Source organism: Leptopilina heterotoma, unplaced genomic scaffold (assembly GCF_015476425.1).
Source record: "Leptopilina heterotoma isolate Lh14 unplaced genomic scaffold, ASM1547642v1 Lhet_253, whole genome shotgun sequence".
NCBI classification, from domain to species: Eukaryota; Metazoa; Arthropoda; class Insecta; order Hymenoptera; family Figitidae; genus Leptopilina; species Leptopilina heterotoma.
This window is the reverse complement of record NW_025110966.1, coordinates 88,760-107,786: the sequence shown is the minus strand read 5'-3', so window position 1 is coordinate 107,786 and position 19,027 is coordinate 88,760. Positions and strand designations below refer to the sequence as shown.

At 24.1% G+C, this 19,027-nt stretch overlaps 1 long non-coding RNA gene across 1 annotated transcript in view; it reads right to left on the bottom strand.

Moving 5' to 3' along the window:
- LOC122503279 overlaps nucleotides 1-19,027 on the bottom strand; it is an 87,703-nt gene that overhangs the window by 63,964 nt on the left and 4,712 nt on the right. The window contains exon 2 of the long non-coding RNA XR_006301724.1: nucleotides 386-531. This is a non-coding gene — a long non-coding RNA (uncharacterized LOC122503279). The remainder of the gene's footprint in view (nucleotides 1-385; nucleotides 532-19,027) is intronic.

Sequence of the window (19,027 nt, the reverse complement as noted above, 5' to 3'; positions counted from 1 at the left end):
TCCGGTCAAATTCCGTTAATTTTTGGAACGAACCTGTTTCGCTTTTTAAATGAGGTATTGGGGTTTTTAAGACTTAACTTTTTTGTAGAATAAACTCTTTTTGAAACTAAAGCTGACTGAAGTTACATCCGGTTGACGACAATTTACACTAACCTTCATTTAACCTTAAAAATGTTTAGCCACATTGTCTTAAAAATTATAGCCTTTAGGCTATAAACTTCTATCCTAATGGGCGACAATAAGACTAAACATTTTTAAGAGCAAATAAAGACTAAAGTTTTATGGCTAAATTAAGGGTAAAATAACGCTAAACTTACAATCGCGACGCTATACTTTGAATTGCTTAGAGATTAACGCCCTATTTAAGTGAAGTAAGAGTACTTACCCTTTAGGTGCCCTTGGTCCTTATTCATCTCTGGGTTGGAATTGCAGCTTTTCATGCCTTTGGTGTCCTGCACTGCTTTCTGAGAGTCCAATTTTCGCCAAGTGTCTCAATTTATCGTTGATTTTGCTACACTGTTTCGATGATTTCTGAAAACATAAAATGAGCAATATTAAATGACAATAGAACTCAGCTTTCCAGTTTCATTACATTTTTAGTACACACATTGATGCCTATAAAAGTGGCCTAACATAATTATTCGATTGTGTAAATTACAAATTCTTTTCCAAATGAACTTGAGATTGTTCCTTTTTGAAATTGTCGCCTAAAAGTGGCCCAACATAAATAATATTTATTCGATTGTGTATAAATTACAAATCTTTTTTTCAATAAACTTAAGGATTAGATTGTTCCTTCTTGGAATTGAAACGCCTAAAAGTGGCCCAACATTCGATTGTGTAAATTACAACAGGGTTGCCACAAAAATTTAATTATCTTTTTTCCTGATTTCCAGACAAAATTTTGACTTTCTCCCTGATCCAAAAGAATATTCTGATTAATACTCTAAAAATTATTGGATACTAAAAAAAATGTTCTACATATTACATTATTTATTTATGAATTTCTTTATAATTGTAAAATTATTCGAAAACACCAATAACTTCTTTTTTAAATAATTATTTAATCATTATTATTTTTCTATAGGAATTGAGATTTTCAAATACAAACCTTCTGAAATTCAATAACTTATATGATAAATTTAAGATGATAGAGTGATAAAATCATTATTTTATATCATAAGAATATTGTAAATAAATTCAAATTTTTCAAGATTTTAATTTTAAACCCTTTTCAAAATTCAATTATTTCTACAAATTCACGCTATAATGCTTTTAATATTCAAATTATAATTTAATAAATTCTAAGTAAAATTCATTATTAATTCAATTTTTATTAGAAAATTTTTCGAGAATTCAATTATTTAAGTACAAAAATAAATAATTTATTAAATAATTGAATTTTTATGAAGAATTTTATCAAAATTTTTAAAAATAATTCAATTCTTTTGGCGAATTTAAAAAAAAATTTTAAGAATAAATGCAATTTTCTATCATTTTATTTAAAATTGAATAAAAAATAATTGAAATTCTGCGATAAGCTTTTTTTATTTATAAAAATAATATTGAATTCTTGCAACGGATTTTTATTAAAAATTATTGTTTTAAAGAATTAAATTCCTGTAAAGAATTTTATTTATAAAAATAATTGAATTCCGGAGAAAAATATTCTTATTTTTTTAAATAATCAATTTTTTTAAACAATTGAATTTCAGAATTTATTAAAACTTTTTAAAAATAATTAAATTCTATCGAGAAATTTCATTGAAAAATTGAAAATAATTGAAATCTCTGACGAAGAATATTGTATTAAATTTTTTTAAATAATTGAATTCTTGTGAAAATGTTTATTTTTGATAAGAATATTGAATTCTTTGGGAAGAATTTTATTGAAATTTCTTAAATAATTGAATTGCTTCGAAGAATTAAATTTTTTACGAAAATAATTTATTTGTTATTTATTTATGTTATTATTTATGTTATTATTATTTATGTTATTATTTATTTATGTTATTTTATGTTATTTATTTATTTATTTTAAAGATTTTTACAAACATTTTTGACAATATTATAATTGTATTTCTATAAAGAATTTTATATTTTACGAAAATAATTGTATTGTATGACCAATTTTATTATAATTTTTCAAATTTATACATAGCATTTTATCAAAACTTTTTAAAATAATTGAATTCTTGAGAAAAATTTGATTTTTTATGAAAAAAATTGATTTCTTGCGAAGAGTTTTATTCTTAAATTTTTTTTTGAATAATTTAATTCCCGCATAAAAAAGGTATTATTTGTGAAAATAATTGAATTTTTAAGAAGAATTGTATTGAATTACTAACTAAATCTTGTAAAGAATTTTGTCAGAATTTTTTTAAATAATAGAATTTTTTTAAAAGAATTTTATTTAAATTTTTCAAAATAAATTAAATTTTTCAGAACTATTTTTTTTTCAATTCTCTGAATATATTTAAATTTTTTCGAAATTTCATTAAAAAATTACAAATAATTGAATTGGTTCGAAGAAATTTATAAAAAAAAAATTGTTAAGTAATTGAATTCCTGTAAAATTTTGTTTGAATAATTGAATTCTTTTGGAAAATTTTATTAAAATAGTAGATATTAAAAATAATTCAAATAATTTCTAAGTAATAATTTTATGATATATAGTTCTTGAAGAATTAAAAGTTATATTTAAATATAAATTATTGTCAGAAATAGAAAAAAAATTGACTACTAAAAATTTCATCTATGAATCATTAAAAACTATTATAAAAACGTTCTGTACCCAATCGACGACCAACGTCTTTAATCGGAGTATCATTAAGCAGAACAACAGCTATCTTAGAAAGAACGTTAAGTTAATTGACAAAATTATTAAACATTTATTATTAATCGTCAAAAACTATATAAAAACGTTGTGAATTCGATCGAAGACGTCAGTCTTCGATCGGATTCAGAACGTATTTTTATGTGTAGACAAGAATTTATGTTTGAATTGTTAATTTTTAGTTACTGATCGAAATTGCAATTTGATACTTTCGAGTTAGCATAGTGTAAAATAATAATAGTCTAACGTTTTTTTACGAAAAGAAGTAGGAATAGTCAAAAAAAAAAAGGTAGGAATAGTCCAAACCTAAAAAAATAAGCAGAAAGTTGAAACAGTCCAAGCAAAAACTTCCAAAAGAGTATAGGAATTCTCGATAACACCCACGATTGCAGGTATAGAAATGAAAGATCATGTTAAGCGCGACGCGCATTTGTGTATATAAGTATTGGTATGAGAAAAGGAAAAGCATGACGACTATACACGTCAGTGGCGGCGAAATGCATTGAATCAGTTGGGAAACTTCATGGGGGTTAAAGGGAGGGAGGGAAAAGGGTTTTTGAATCAGTGGCGGTGGAAGGTCGACGAATGGGATAGCGAATGAATACCGAGTATGGATTTACGTGAGGCCAATGGGAAAGCGAGATAGTCTTCCTCGTTCAAGTGCTCTACGCCAATCGGAGAGCATTTTCCACCCTCGCGGATCTTCGGAGGTGGAAAAGTGCGCAGGGGTGACTTTCACTGTATATATGTATATACAGAGAGATGATGCAGCTGCCCCTGCGCCTATGTTGGGCTGATAAAGACAGACATTCGAGTTTTGGATCAAGCCAGCATTAACGACCGATAGCGGTCGACCCTGCCATCGCGCGCAGGCATTCCTTGACACCTTCCATCCACCCTCCACTTCCGAGACCCCCCTAACATCGACCTACTAATGTCAACTAAACTCGTTTCGAAGATATTTCACCGTCTCAGATAACTACATCTATATTCTCTGTAAATCTGTATTTCTCTATATCCATATTTTCTGTACCTGTATATGTATTATTCTCTATATCTGTATTTTCATATATTTGTGTATTTTCTGGATCTGTATTTACTGTATCTGTATTTTCTGCATTTGTATTTTCTGTATCTGTATTTTCTCCATCTATATTTTCTATATATATCTGATGTACATTCTCTATGTCTACATCTACATTTTCCATATTGTATACACAATTTCTCGTCAAATTCGTTGTTTGCTTTTTAATCATCGAGTTACCGCTTTGGATCAAGGTATGTACTCCAAATAATGTATAGATATACTCAATAATTTACACTGTAAAAAGAAAGGTACTAATTTAGTACCAATTTTGGGTACTAAATTACTAAATACTAAATTTGGTTCTATTTCAATACCGAAAATTAGCACTAATTTAGAAGATTTTATTTACAGATATGCGGGGTACTGTTAATAGCAGAAGATCGCTTAAGATATGGCGGAAGATTCCCTAAAATCGAAGAAAAAGATTTTGCTTCAAAAATAGCACGTGTCTTCAAATGAAGCGAAAGGTTCCTTAAAGATTCCTTAACATTTATATACTTTAGCAAAAGATTTTCTTTAAAATTACAGCAAGAGTGAAAAGGGATTTATGTACATAAATATTAAAAAAAAGCTGGTGAGAAGAGTTTTTTATAAGGTGAATTATATTTGGAACCATTATGCAGTTTATAATGTTGATAGTGGATAATTGTTTGCTCACGACAGATTAGGTGTTGGTGCACGTGCTCTGCCATGTGACAAGCGTGCGCCAAGCCAGAGGATAAATGTAAATATTCATCCCTTGCAGAAATTTACTGCAGACTTATAAAGTGGTTTTAAATTCGGGATTATCTGAATTCGACTCGACGTCGAATCTTATTAAGGGCGTTTATCATTTTCAATATGACAACAAACATTGGTATTTTTGTTTATTAATCCATTAGGAACTATTAGAAAATGTATCCATTAGAAATAATTAGAAAACGCATATTCATCCATTAAGAAGCATTAAAAAATAAAACTGTATAAATTCATTAGAAACCATTATAAAAAAGTATCAATATATTAGGAACCATTAGAAAACGTACGTACCAGGAAATAAATAAGCTTTATACCTAATAGCAATAAAAGTTTCTGTAGAACAGCAAAAGATTAAATTGATACTAAAAATTTGCATCAAATCATGATTTGATCCACATTTTTTGCCCACGTCGAAAAATTCCATGGAAGTATATACCCCCTGGAAATTCCATGGAACTTCTCCATGAAATTTCCGTGGAGTTTCCATGGAAATTTTGCAAGTTTTTTATTTTAAAAATATATATTTTAACATTTCCAAGGTTGTCGGTCATAGAAATCAGGAAAAAGTCAGGGATTTTTATTATAAAGTACTGAAATAAATTGAATTTAAAAGAAGTTACAAATAATTGCAGAAATTCAAATTTATTTTGAAAAGTAATAAAATTCTTCGCGCAGATATTCAATTATGTTCAAAAAATTTTTAAAATGCCACGTCAAAATTTCAATTATCTATTTAAAAATAATAAAATTCTTATCCAAAATTCAATTATTTTCAAAAATTTTAATAAAATTCTTAAAAAAAATAGCAATTATTTTCAAAAATTTTTCTCAATTCAATCATTTTCAATATCTACTATATTTTATAATAATATTTTTTAAAAGATTTCAATTATTTAAAAAAGTGTTGATAAAATTTAAAGCAAACATTAAATTATTTTCATAAATAATAAAATTTTTACCGAGATTCAATTATTTTCATGAATATAATAAAACTCATAATTGAATTTCAATTATTTTTTAAACAATTTTAATCGAATTCCTCAAAAAATGTATTTAATCTTGAAAATTTTATTAAAATTCGTCGAAGAAATTTAATTATTTAAAAATTTGTTGTTGCATGAATTTTAAAAAATAATTGATTTTTGAATATTTTTGGAAATAATTACATTTTTCGAAAAATGTACTTATAATTATGTATTAAAAGTAATTAAAATCATGTGAAGAATTTTATTATTTAGAAAAATAATTTTATTCTTGTAAAGAATTTTTATTAAATTTTTTAAAAATAATTGAAGTCCTATGAAAAATTTTATTATTTATAAAAATATTTGAATTTTTGCAACCAATTTTTATTTAATTTTTTTAAAAATAATTCGAATTTTGTAAAGAATTGTATATTATTTATGAAAATAATTTAATTCTTGCAACGCGTTTTATTAAATTTTCTTTTTTAAATTGAATTCATTTAAGAAATTTCATTAAAATAGTAGATTTTAAAAATATATTTGAATTTCAGCGAAGAATTTCATTATTTGTGAAATGTAATTGAATTCTTGCAAAAATTTTTTTGAAAATAATTACATTTTTTGTGGAATTTATTTAAAATTGTATTAAAAATAATTGAAATCCTATGAAACATTTTATTATTTATGAAAATAAGTGAATTTTTAGAACGAATTTTATTACTTGTAAAAATAATTGAATTCATGTGAGAAATTTTATTATATTTGTAAAAATAATTGAATTCTTGAGAAGGATTTTATTAAAATTTATACCTATAAATAATTTAATTTTTTTTTTGAAAAATTTTATAAAAATTTAAATTATTACAAAACATGAAGATATCAATAACTCCGAGTCTTCGACTCGGAGTGATCGATATTTTCATGTTTTATAATAATATTCTTATAAGTTGTTGAATTTCATAAAGGTTTGAATTTGAAATTTTTTGAAAATCGCTTAATTTATATAGAAAAATAATAATGATTAAATATTTATTTAAAAAAGAATTTATTGGTTGCTTTTTGGAATAATTTTACAATTAAAAAAATTCGTAATAGAATGTAATAGAACAGTTTTTTTTTGAGTATCTAATCATTTTTAGAGTGAATCAAAATATTCTTTAGTCAAGAATAATTCGACATTTTGTTCGGAAATCAGGGACAAGTCAAGGAAATTCTGTAAGTTTTTTATTTTTCTGTAAATTTTTTAATATTTTAACATTTGTATTATGATTAGAATCTAATAATAAATTTGATTTCAATTTTTTTTCCAAATGCGTATTTCATTCAAATTTTGCAAATGAATTCTGCAACAAAACTTACTATTATATAAACCCTAATCATAATATTCTAATCTAATCATAAACTTGCAGGATTTCCACGGAAATTCCATGGAATTTTTCGACGATGGAAATACGAATTTTGCAAATAAATTGCAACAAAACTTATTATTAGACTATAATCATGATACAAATATTGAAATAATATTAAAATTAATTAATTTGCAAATCTAATTCGTCTAAATAACAAATAAGTATATTAACAACAATAGATATACATTTGCTGTTAATACTTATTGTTATTTACAGGAATTAGACTTTTGTACACATACAAAAAATCTAATTCCTCCAAATGTTGATAATACAGATCCAATGATCCAATAATGTCAAATTATTCAGTGTTTTCTTTTTTATTTCAGTATATCTAACCTAAAAGGATCATTATCCTCATAACGTTACTTGTAATCTTATATATATAGGTATATGTGGCCCCATGTGCATATATCATCCCTCAACTGCGAATGTATGTCCCGTATATAAAGGGAGCGAATAGCCACGGACAATATATATCAGTTTACAGTGATAAAAAGCAAACATGGGAAATAACGCTAGGAATTACTGAACCAAACAATATGTCCCTCTCTCGCGCTCACGTCTCATGGGGGATGCTGGAGAGTTTTCGACCAGTCCCCCATGCTTAAATACGATTTCTTTATGGACAATAATTTCACCACGAAACAAGATGTACATATATATAACAAAAAAAGGAGAAAAAAAAACATTCGCTTTATTTCGAGCTCGGTTGCGCGGGAGAAAATAGATAATAGCATATAGTGGAAGTGTATAGATATACCATTATATGCTATACTTTTATATATATACTGTACCATGTATATGTCTCATGGCCCGAGAGATATAATGTTTTGGTCATACACGTTTCACTGTTGTCACCGTATAAATGTTCCGACTTTCCAATTAACTTCAAATTACGTCTGCAATAATGCAATTTTCGATTTCCAGATGGCGTGTTCTTCTTTAGTTAACATTTTTTTTTCTTTTCGGTTTTATTCTTCTTTTTCCTCATCTAATTCTGCTTTGTCTATTTATTCATTCTTCTCCTCCTGTTTCTTTTTTCTTTTTCTATTCTTCTTTATTTATTTATTCTTTAATTATTTTCTTCTTTATTTCTCCACTGTTTCATCTCCTCTTTTCCCTTTTCTTTCTTGTTTTTCCCTCAATTTCTTTTTTCACTTTTCTTCTCTGTCCTTATTAACTGCTGTTTTATCTCTACTATTTTCTTCTCCTACTCTTTTTCTTTCTCCTTTTTCTCCTATATCCTTTTATTTCTTCTTTTACTTTTCTTCATCGACTGTTTTATCTCCTACATTCTTTTTCCCTTTTCTTCTTCGATCATTTTTCTTCTTTTTCTTCATTTACTCTTTTACCTGCAATTTTTCTTCTACTCTTTTGTCTTTTTCTCTTTATCTTTTCTTTCAGTTTTCTTTATCTACTATTTTATCTTCTCGTTTTCCTTTCTCTTTCTTCATCTCCTTCATATCTTCTCCTCTTCATTTCTTCATTAATTTTCTTTCACCCACTGTTTTAGCTCCCCATTTTTTTTCTCTTTCTTCTTCTTCTTCTTCTTCTTCTTCTTCTTCTTCTTTCTCTCTTTATTTTTACATTCATTATTTTTCTTGTACACCGAAAAAATTTCTTATATTTTCTGTTTGTTTTGTTTCCATCATAATATGAAAATGACACAAATTCTATAATACAAAACCTTCAATCTTTTCTATTTCTGATTATAATTTCATTTTAAATAACTAAATTCTTTAAGACCATAAAATTATTATTTATAAATTTTATTTAATGAAGTATTTTTATGAAAAATTTTAATTTCAATTCTGTTGAAATTATTTTCAATTTTAAAAATGTTAACGCAATTTCTTGAAAGAATTCAACTATCTTAATAAATATCAAAATTCTTTTTAGAAATACAGTAATTTTCAAAAATTTAAAAAAAAATTCTAGTCAACATTTCAATTATTTTTATAAATAGCAAGAATCACAAGAATTCAATTATTTTCAAAAAATTTTAAATAAAATTGTCGTCAACATTTCAATTATCTTTATAAATGAATAGTAAAATTCTTCGACAAAATTCAATTATTTTCAGGAATTTTAATAAAAATCATTTCAAAATTCAATTATTTTCATAAATAATATAGTATTTCATCACAAGAGTTCAATTACTTTCAAGAGTAATAAAATTCAATTATATTCAAAAATTTTAATAAAAATCATGCCAAAATTTTATTTAATTGCAGAAATTTTTCTTAATTTAATAATTTTTAATATTATACTATTTTAATACAATAAATTTTTCAAAAGAATTCAATTATTTTTCAAAAAAATAAAAAATTCCACAGAAACTCAATTATTAAAAATAGAATTTACATAAATTTTTTTTGAAAAAAATCAATTGTTTAAAACTTTTTTATAATATTCTTCGGAATAATTCAATTATTTTCATAAATAATAAAATTCATTGCAGAATTTCAATTATTTTTAAAACAATTTTAATCAAATTCCTTGGAAAATGTAATTATTCTTAAAAATTTTATTAAAATTCGTTGAAAGAATTCAATTATTTTAAAATTTGTTTATAAAATTATGTATAAGAATTAAATTTTAAGAAACATTTAATTATTCAATGAATTATCTATATGTTTGTATTAAAATAATTGAATTCTCGTAGAATTTTCTAATAACAATTTATTTAAAAATTAATTTCAATTAAAGTTTAAGATAATAATTCCATTTTTTAGAAATAATTGAATTTTGTAAAGGTTTCAAATTAAAATCTTTGAAAATAATTGGAATTCTGCATTGAGTTTTATTATTTATAAAAATAATTGAATTCCTAAGAAGAATGTTACTATTTTTTAACATAATTAAATTTCTCCAAAATTAAATTTTTTTAGTGTTAACTAAAATTTTTCTATAAATCCATTATTTTTATTAATTTTTGAAATAGTATTTTGAGAATTTTCAAATTTATTTGTTTTTAACTGAAATACATTTTTAAATCAATTTTTATTATAAAATTCTACTAGAATTCAATTATTTAAAATTACAAAAAATAATTTATTACTTATATTTGAATGTTTCTTTAAATTGAATTCTCATAAAGAATTTTGTCAACAAATTATTAAATAATTGAATTCGTTTGACGAATTTTAATAAAATTTTTAATAATAATTATACATTAATCGAGGAATTTGATAAAAATTTAATTAAAAATAATTGAAATTCTGCGATGAGTTTTACTATTTATGAAAATAATTAAATTCCTAAAAAGAATTTTATTATTTAAAAAAATAATTGAATCCCTGGAAAAATGTTATTATTTAGAAAAATAATTGAATTATATTGCGAAAAAATTTATAGAAAATTTGTAAATAATTGAATTTCTGGGAAATTTTTATTATATAATGAAAATAATAGATATTGAAAATCATTAAATTGAGGAAATTTTTTGAAAATAATTGAATTTTGAAGAAGAATTTTATTATTTATAAAAATAATTGAAATTTTGACAAGAATTTAAAAAAAACTTTTGAACAGAATTGAATTTTTGCTAAGAATTTTATTACTTTTGAAAATAATTGAATTTCTGCAATCATTTGTAATTTCTCTAAAATTTTCCAAATTATATCGTACAATTTACGAACTTTCGTTTTTAATCAAATTACGGACTTCACGGACCTTTTTTAAAAAACTGTCTTTTACGAACTGGAAGCAAATTTATGGACATTTACAGAATTTACGGACCTAGTTCGAGCCCTGTATTAAGGGGAGGTTCTCATTGCAGAGACCAAAATAAACACAAACTTTGACAATTTTTTGCAAAGAACGGCTATGACTTAGCGATGTAGTTTTTTTCTAAATAAAGATACATTCTTGAACTTTTACAACATATATTTCATTTTCAAAAAAATGCAAAATGGCGGCCAATATGGCGCATCTAGAAAATAATGTTTTTTTAAATAAGGAAAACGGTGGGCATTCTACACTGCGCAATTTTTAGTCTAAAACAGAAACTCAAAATTTTTTATAAAGATGACATCCTAAAGAATAGGTTATACCTATAAAATAGTTAAAAAGTTAACAAAATGACAAAATGGCGGACACATTTTTAAAAAAACTGCGTTTTTGCATTATTTTTCCATATTTGACCTCTTGTAAAAATCTCTATTGTTAACAATTTTATCATATTATAGGTATAACCCCTGTAGAATTTAGTTACCTTTAATAAACCACAAACCCGAAGTTGATTGATTATATAGTTTAGACGCTACGATGCCCACCAGTTTAAAAAATCTTGTTTCGAGAAAAACGCGTTTAAAGCTTGAAAAACATTTTTGTGCAATAATTGAATTCTTTGCAATTCTTTGTTCAATTTGCGTATATGATAAATATCTATAGGTATTTAGGGTCTCTCTTTACGATTCTGAGGTCAGATTTGCAAAATTTTTAAAAATCGATGTGATTTGCCTGACATTTGATACTTAGTGCTCGGGACGTCGGTTAGTTCAAGACTCTATAAAATCGAAAATATTCTTCGGATCAAAAAATCGGTATACACACATATTCTACATATATATAGCTTTCAAAAAATACAATAAAAAAGAAATCAATTTTTTTGACTCCCGCGATGGGAACCTCCCCTTAACCATATAATAATATGTTAAAAAAATTATTTCCCGTTTATATTCTTTCCAATTAAAAATCATTAAAATTTAGTAGTAAAAATTCTATAGATTCGTTCTAGTAAAATTCTATAGAATATTCACTAGAATTCGTAAAGAATATTCACTAGAATTCGTATAGAATTATTCTAGTGAAATTCTATAGAATATTCACCAGAATTCGTATATAGAATGATTCTAGTGAAATTCTATAGAACTTTTTCAGGTGGGAGCAGCAGTAAAACAATAAAAATCGATTAAAAATTAGACAAGTGCAAATTATTCAGCGAATGAAATAATTATTCAATACAAATATATGTATACACACAGACATAAATTGAAGATCACCCCACAACGTCAGCAGAGCAAAGCCAAGCAGAGACCATATATCCTGCACACACCACCGCGTCCCACAGCAACTTGAAACCACTCGTGGTTCTGTTTGTGTTTGCTAATTGTGAATTGTCTACTTCTTGCGCTTGGGCCGTTGCCACCGCATGTGAGCTGTCATGAGCGCCTAAGCCAAGTTGATAGTTGAGCGTCGCCTACTGAAGGAATGCTCAGACTGAGGAAAAAGCATCCCCTAAGGGGATCACTCACACACACACACACACATAAATATATACTCCTTGCTCTCTAATAATATATATATACATCTGTCTTTTCTTATTCGCCAACACACAACCCTTTTTTCTATATCCACATATTCCCCCTGCCCCTCAGGGCATCCTAGACACTCGAGTTTACCTCACTAGTCACTGGCTTATATACAAGAGCGCACCACCCGCTAAGAGACACCCGCAAGCAAAAGGGTACCGATTTTTCAACCATCTCCTTCACTTTATTTCTGTTTCGCCAAATCTTCTCTTTTACTTCTCTTTTTATCTCCTCTTTTACTTCTCTTTTACTTCTCTTTTTTCTTCTAAGAAAAATAAAGAAGAAAACGGAATTGCAGTGTGAAAATTTTATAATTATTTCTTGTTATCATTGTGCTATTATTTTTGAAAGTTTTGAATATTTAATTATCAATGAAGTCAAGATAACAAGTTTAATAAAATTTTTATACCGGTTTGGTATCAATTCATTGCAGTTTGATACTTTTAAATTAACAATAATATAATATACTTGAATCAAACACAATCATGTTTGATATACAGTCAACTAAAATTTTTTTTTTTTAATTAAACATAATAATTTTGATTCAATTCACAATGGGTTTGATTCAATAAAATTTATGTTTAATTCATTAGTTAAATAATCTTTAAAGTCCAAGATTTTTTATAAAATAAGACAAATAAAACGAAAACATTCGGACAATGAATTAAAATATTTATTTTATTACAATAATATGCAATAAAAAACAATAATTTAACAATAATTGAATAAATAAAATAAAAATTAATGAATAAATATCAGTTATCTTAGCAAAAATTAATATTATTATAATTAATATTATATAAAATAAAATAATAAATTAAATTATTTAATAATTAAATAAATTCTGACAATTCATTGTCCGAATGCAGGGTCGTCACAAGTTTCAGTTTATCAATTTCCCAATTTACTGACATTAAAATTATTTTCCTTGGACAAATTATTCTTTTTACAGGAAAATATATGAATTTTTACGAAAAATGAGTAAAATTTATGAATTTTAATAATTTCTAAAAATTAAAACTATAACCCTTCCTGAATTATCCAAAAGTTCTTCTAGAATTCATTTATTTAAATAAAAAAACTCAATTTTTAATAATAATTGTAACTCTTCATAGGTTATTAAGGTATAATATTTTCAAAGATAATAGTTTTTCAATATTAAAAAATTTCCAAACAATTAAAATTTAGTAAAATCTTTTAAAAATAATTGAATTTTTGAAAAATATAAATAAAAATGATCAAATTTTGAAGAATTTTAATTATAAGCAGGACCATGATTTCTCAAAGATTTTAATAAATCCAAAAAGTAAATTTCCATAAATTTCTATTTACATTGTTTTAAGATAATTGAATCTTTAAAAAATAATTATAAAATAAATCTAATAATTAGTTTATAAAAATATTTTAATGTAATTTTTCAAAAACAATTGATCTATATTTCAATTATTTTCAAAATTTGCAATTAAAATTCTTCAAAAATTTGTTTCCCTAACATTTCCCTGACTTTACTGATATGTTGCCATCTTGGAATGTTTTCGTTTTATTTGTCTTATTTTATGTTTAATTCATAATTATAAAATATTTTTTAAAATTCAAACAAATTTTTGGATTAAAAAATTTTCTCAATGTACCAAATTTCAATAATTTACCTCAAATTAATGTAAATTGGTAACAAATAAACAAAATGAATAAATTTGGTACACAAAATTCAATAAAATTGGTATTTTTTGGATTAAAAATTTTTTTTCTCAATGTGCCAAATTTAAATAATTTATCTCAAATTAAAGCTGATTGCGGTATCAATTGACTGTAATTGACGTCAGATTCAATCAAATTAGTACCAAATGGAATGAAATTGAAATGAAGTTTAATGAAAACAATTCCAGATTGAATAAAATTGGTACCAAGTTAAATAAAATTTTAATATGTATACAAGTATGAATTAAATTATCACCAAATTGAAGTAATTGATCTTGAAGTTAATACAAAATTGAATAAAATTGCATCAAATTTGATCAGATTGGTACCAAATTGAATAAAATTGTTACTAAATTTAATAAAATTGATGCCTGATTGAATTATATTGATACCAGATTGAATCAAATTGATACTAAATTAAATTGAATTAATACCAAACCCTTATTAAAAATTCTGATCTAATTATTATATTTAGTACCAATTTTATTTAATTGGATACCAATTTGATTCAATTTGGTATCAATCTACTTTAATCTGTTATCAAATTTTATTGAACTTGCGGTACCAATTTTATTCAATCTGAAATCAATTTGATTCAAATCGGTATCAATTTTATTTATTTTAGTACCAATATTTTTATTCAATTTGCTATACTAATCTGTTTTAATTTGTTACCACTCTGCTTCAATTTGGAACCAATTATTTGAATTTTTTACCAATTTGCTTCAATCTGGTACCGATTTTATTCAATTTGGTACCAATTGTTTCAATTTAGAACCAATTATTTCAATTTGGTACCAAACTGCTTCAATCTGGTACCGCGATTTTATTCAATTTAGTACCAATTGTTTCAGTTTGCTACCAATCGGTTTAAATTTTGAAACAATTGTTTGATATGGTACAAATCGACGCAATTTTTATTCAATTTCTTATCAATCAGACTCAATTTAATTGAATTTAGTTTCAATTTATGAGCAAATTGAAAACTGAGGAAAAACATAATTGTATATTCTAGAAAAGATTTTTATTTTATTGCAGAGAAAATATGTGCAGAAAAATGCATCAAATACCAAAGATTCCGTTTTCAGAGAAAATTATACGATAAAGATTAAATAATCCCCGACACTTCTTGTCTAATTACAATAAATATATAATTCTCTTGGACTATATACAGTAACTGTAGAATTCAGAATTGCAGAATCGAGAATTATTCTCAGTAAAAAAATTCCTTCTTTATGATAATAGAATTCTGAATTTTTTAAAAATTTACCACCGTACGCTGCGGTGATTATTTTATATATATATAAAGGCACTTTGAAGTGCTTTAGTGCTACAAGAAGAATATATTCCTACGAAATGAAAAATGAAGAAAAAGAGAAAAAAGGAGAGGAAACTAATTCCATTAAGTTGAATATTTTGTTCACCCGTTATAGTACACGCGCGCATCAGAGTTTTGCTGTTGCGTTGGAACACTTGAAGCCCCAACCAGTTACGGCAACAATAGGCTTTGTCTTCGCGCCGTCGGCTCTCGCAAATTGGTAGAAATCTTGATTAAAGGTGCAATTCCGCTGCTGCCTGCGGACAAATATGAATTGCACCCCTGATACTTCCCACCCACCACTCCCCCTTTATTTTTTGATACCCCATCGTCCTATAAAGATGAAAATGGAAAAAAAGTGCTTTTCCAAAAGCATATTATATACCAGAAAGAAAAAGAGACCAAAAAATTCGTTCTCTTTTCTGTTAAACACAAAAAAAAAATGAAGAAAAAATGTTCAAAAGACGAGGCTCTTTACTTGATGCTCTCCTTCTCTCTTTAAAATGACGATGCACGAAATGTTTTGTCACTTTGTTGTTTAATGATTATGATCGCGGTAAACTACAAAGTTATTTTTCCACTGAGACTTGGTTTTCTTTAAATCAGTATTCTTTACTGCAAGTCCGTTATGTTCTTTACTGAAAGTTTGTTATTCTTTACTGAACATCAGTTATTCTTTATACTAAAAGTCAGTTATTGTTTACTGTAAGTCATTTATTTTTTACTATACTCTGAAAAAAATATATTTGATTCAAATAACGGACTAATTGACTATTATATATTAATTATCAATTATTGATAAATTAATTATTGAAATATTTACTTGAATCAAATAATATTTATTGATGTCAATTAAATGGTTCAATTCATATTTGCTTCAACTACTGAAATTATTGGTTCAAATACCACTTAATTGACTCCAATAAATATTATTTGATTCAAGTAAATATTTAATTGATAATAGTCAATTAGTTGGTTATTTGAATCAAATAAATTTTTTTTCAGTGTACTAAAAGTCAGTTATGTTTTACTAAAATTTATTGATTAACGGGACATGTTGTTTTTATTATTATTATTATTTATATTTTTGTTATTATTTATTTTTAATATTATTATTATTATCATTTTTAATATTTTTATTGTTTGTTATAAACAAAAAATATTTTATCCATTTTTTATTTTTAAAAAAAAAGAGAAGAGAAAAAAACGAATATATGCAAAATGCCAAACGTACATTGAATTGCAGAAAATAGAATGAATTTTCGAGTGCATTCGTATATGAAAATTAAATGCAATGTCAAATACAATAATTCTATTATTTGAAATGACCCCTCAATATATATAGGTATATATTGAAGGATTACAGACAAATCCGCATATGGAATTATGAACGATGGATTAGCAGTGAAGGTAACATTGATATGAAATAAAGTTTTGTACGTGACAGATGGGTTGGTTATTTTGTATTAATCCTACAATTTCCAAACTATTTCCATAACGAATTTATACGTCTATTTGGAAAATTTATATATATGTATATATATAAAAATTGACAATAATAGATGTTGAAAAATCCTATTACAATATAAATTCAAAATTATTATTTTTATGAATATTACAAAAATGTATCGTTATTTCTATTAATAATATTATAATAATTAAATATAACTGTATTTTAATTTTTAATATTTTGATTTTGTTGAAACAGTTTTTTGTAATTATTTCATCATAAAAAGGCCTGAATACTATTTATGTTATAACTATTTTCATTTTATAATTAATTCAAAATTTTAATGACAAATAGAAATCATCAGAATTATTTTCACTTCTTTTCATTAAAAGACTAAAATTTTGTTAAATTGAATGTTTTTGTCAAATTGAAATTATGCAGATTTTTGTTCTTTACTTCTAAAGAAAATTAGAAAATTGTTAAACAACTGTGATTAAGAAATAGAAAATTTATTTATTTTGCATTATTTTTGTTTATGAATCACAATTTTTTTAACAAAATTATTATTTTGTTTTCGAAAAAGAAGAAAAATATTTGCACAATTTCTAGAATTTAAAATTATTTTTTATGAAAATAATAATTGAATTCCTTTGAAATTTTTATTTTTAATGAAAATAATTAAATGTTTCCATACAATTTTATTAGAATTTTTTTTAAATAATTGAATTCTTTTTGGGGAATTTTATTAAAATAGTAAATATTGAAAATCATTGAAATTAGAAAAATGTATTTTATTTTTGAAAATAATTGAAATTAGGACAAGAATTTTTTTGACATTTATGAAAATAATTGAACTTTGAAGAAGAATTTTGTTATTTATAAAGATAATTTGGATTTTTATTAGAATTTTTTTCAAATTTTGAACATAAGAAGAATTTTATTGTTTTTGAAAATAATTGAATTTCTGCAATTATTGGTAATTTCTCCAAAATTGAATTCTTTTTTAGTGTTTTCAACAAAAATTTAAATTAGAAAATTTTTAAATTCTATTATTTTTAAAATTGCTAATTTTATTTTAAAAAATCAGTAAGAAGATAGCCGCGCGAATTGTTGCTAATTAATATTAATTATTATTTTATTAATTATTAACCTCTGGATGTAATAAATTGAAAAATTTCGAAAAAATTGTTCCTTAGATCGCAAATTATTAAGATTTATTATCTACGATTTTACTATTATACTATTAATTATTATTTAATGAAAATATGTTGAATACTGTCATTATAAATTTTTAGAATTTATGTATCAGTCAGTGGTTGCTTCTCACTCCATATGAAGCTTAGTTTGCAGAACGATAATTGAGATATATATACATGAAAGGGATTCCCATCACTATCTATACTATATTTGCAAACTGAGCTGTGGATCATGAAAATCAATTCGACTTCCATATATACTTTGATGTTCAACGTATGAAATTTGTTTACCTTTTTTATTTGCAAAAAAACTTAAAGATTTATATATACCTATATATACATATGTACAACGACTCTAAAAATTAAATATTTTTTAATTAATTTCAAAATATATACGAATTTAAAAAGTATGTAAAAAATTGCGTAGAATTTAATATTTACAGACTTTTTCATTTTTTTTTATTTTATATACAATTTATTTCATATTTCATTTATAATTATAATAACTGAATGAATAGCTCGTTAGTTTTGCAAATAAATAATAATAATAATAATAATAATTCTTTTATACCTACTGAAAAAAAATTTATTTGATTCAAATAACTGATTACACTTCTATTATCAAACAAATATTTACTTAAATCAAATAAATTTTGTTTAAGTCAAATAAATTGTATTTGAAACAATAATTCCATTATTTGAAGCAAATATACCATTCAATTGATTAAAATAAAAATCATTTGATTTAAGTAAATGTTAATTTGATTATATAGTCAAGTACGATTACTTGACTCTATAAATTGTATATTTAATAAATCAAATAAATTTTTTTACAGTGTATGACTCTATATTTATTAATTATGAAGATTATGTAATTAATTATGTTTATTTATTTAAAGATACAAAGTAATTAATTAATTTTCTTTGAATATTAGAAATTTATTTAGATTAATTTATATCGAATTTAAATATTTTTTCAAAATTATGAAATTAATTCTAAAGAATTATCCGCAGT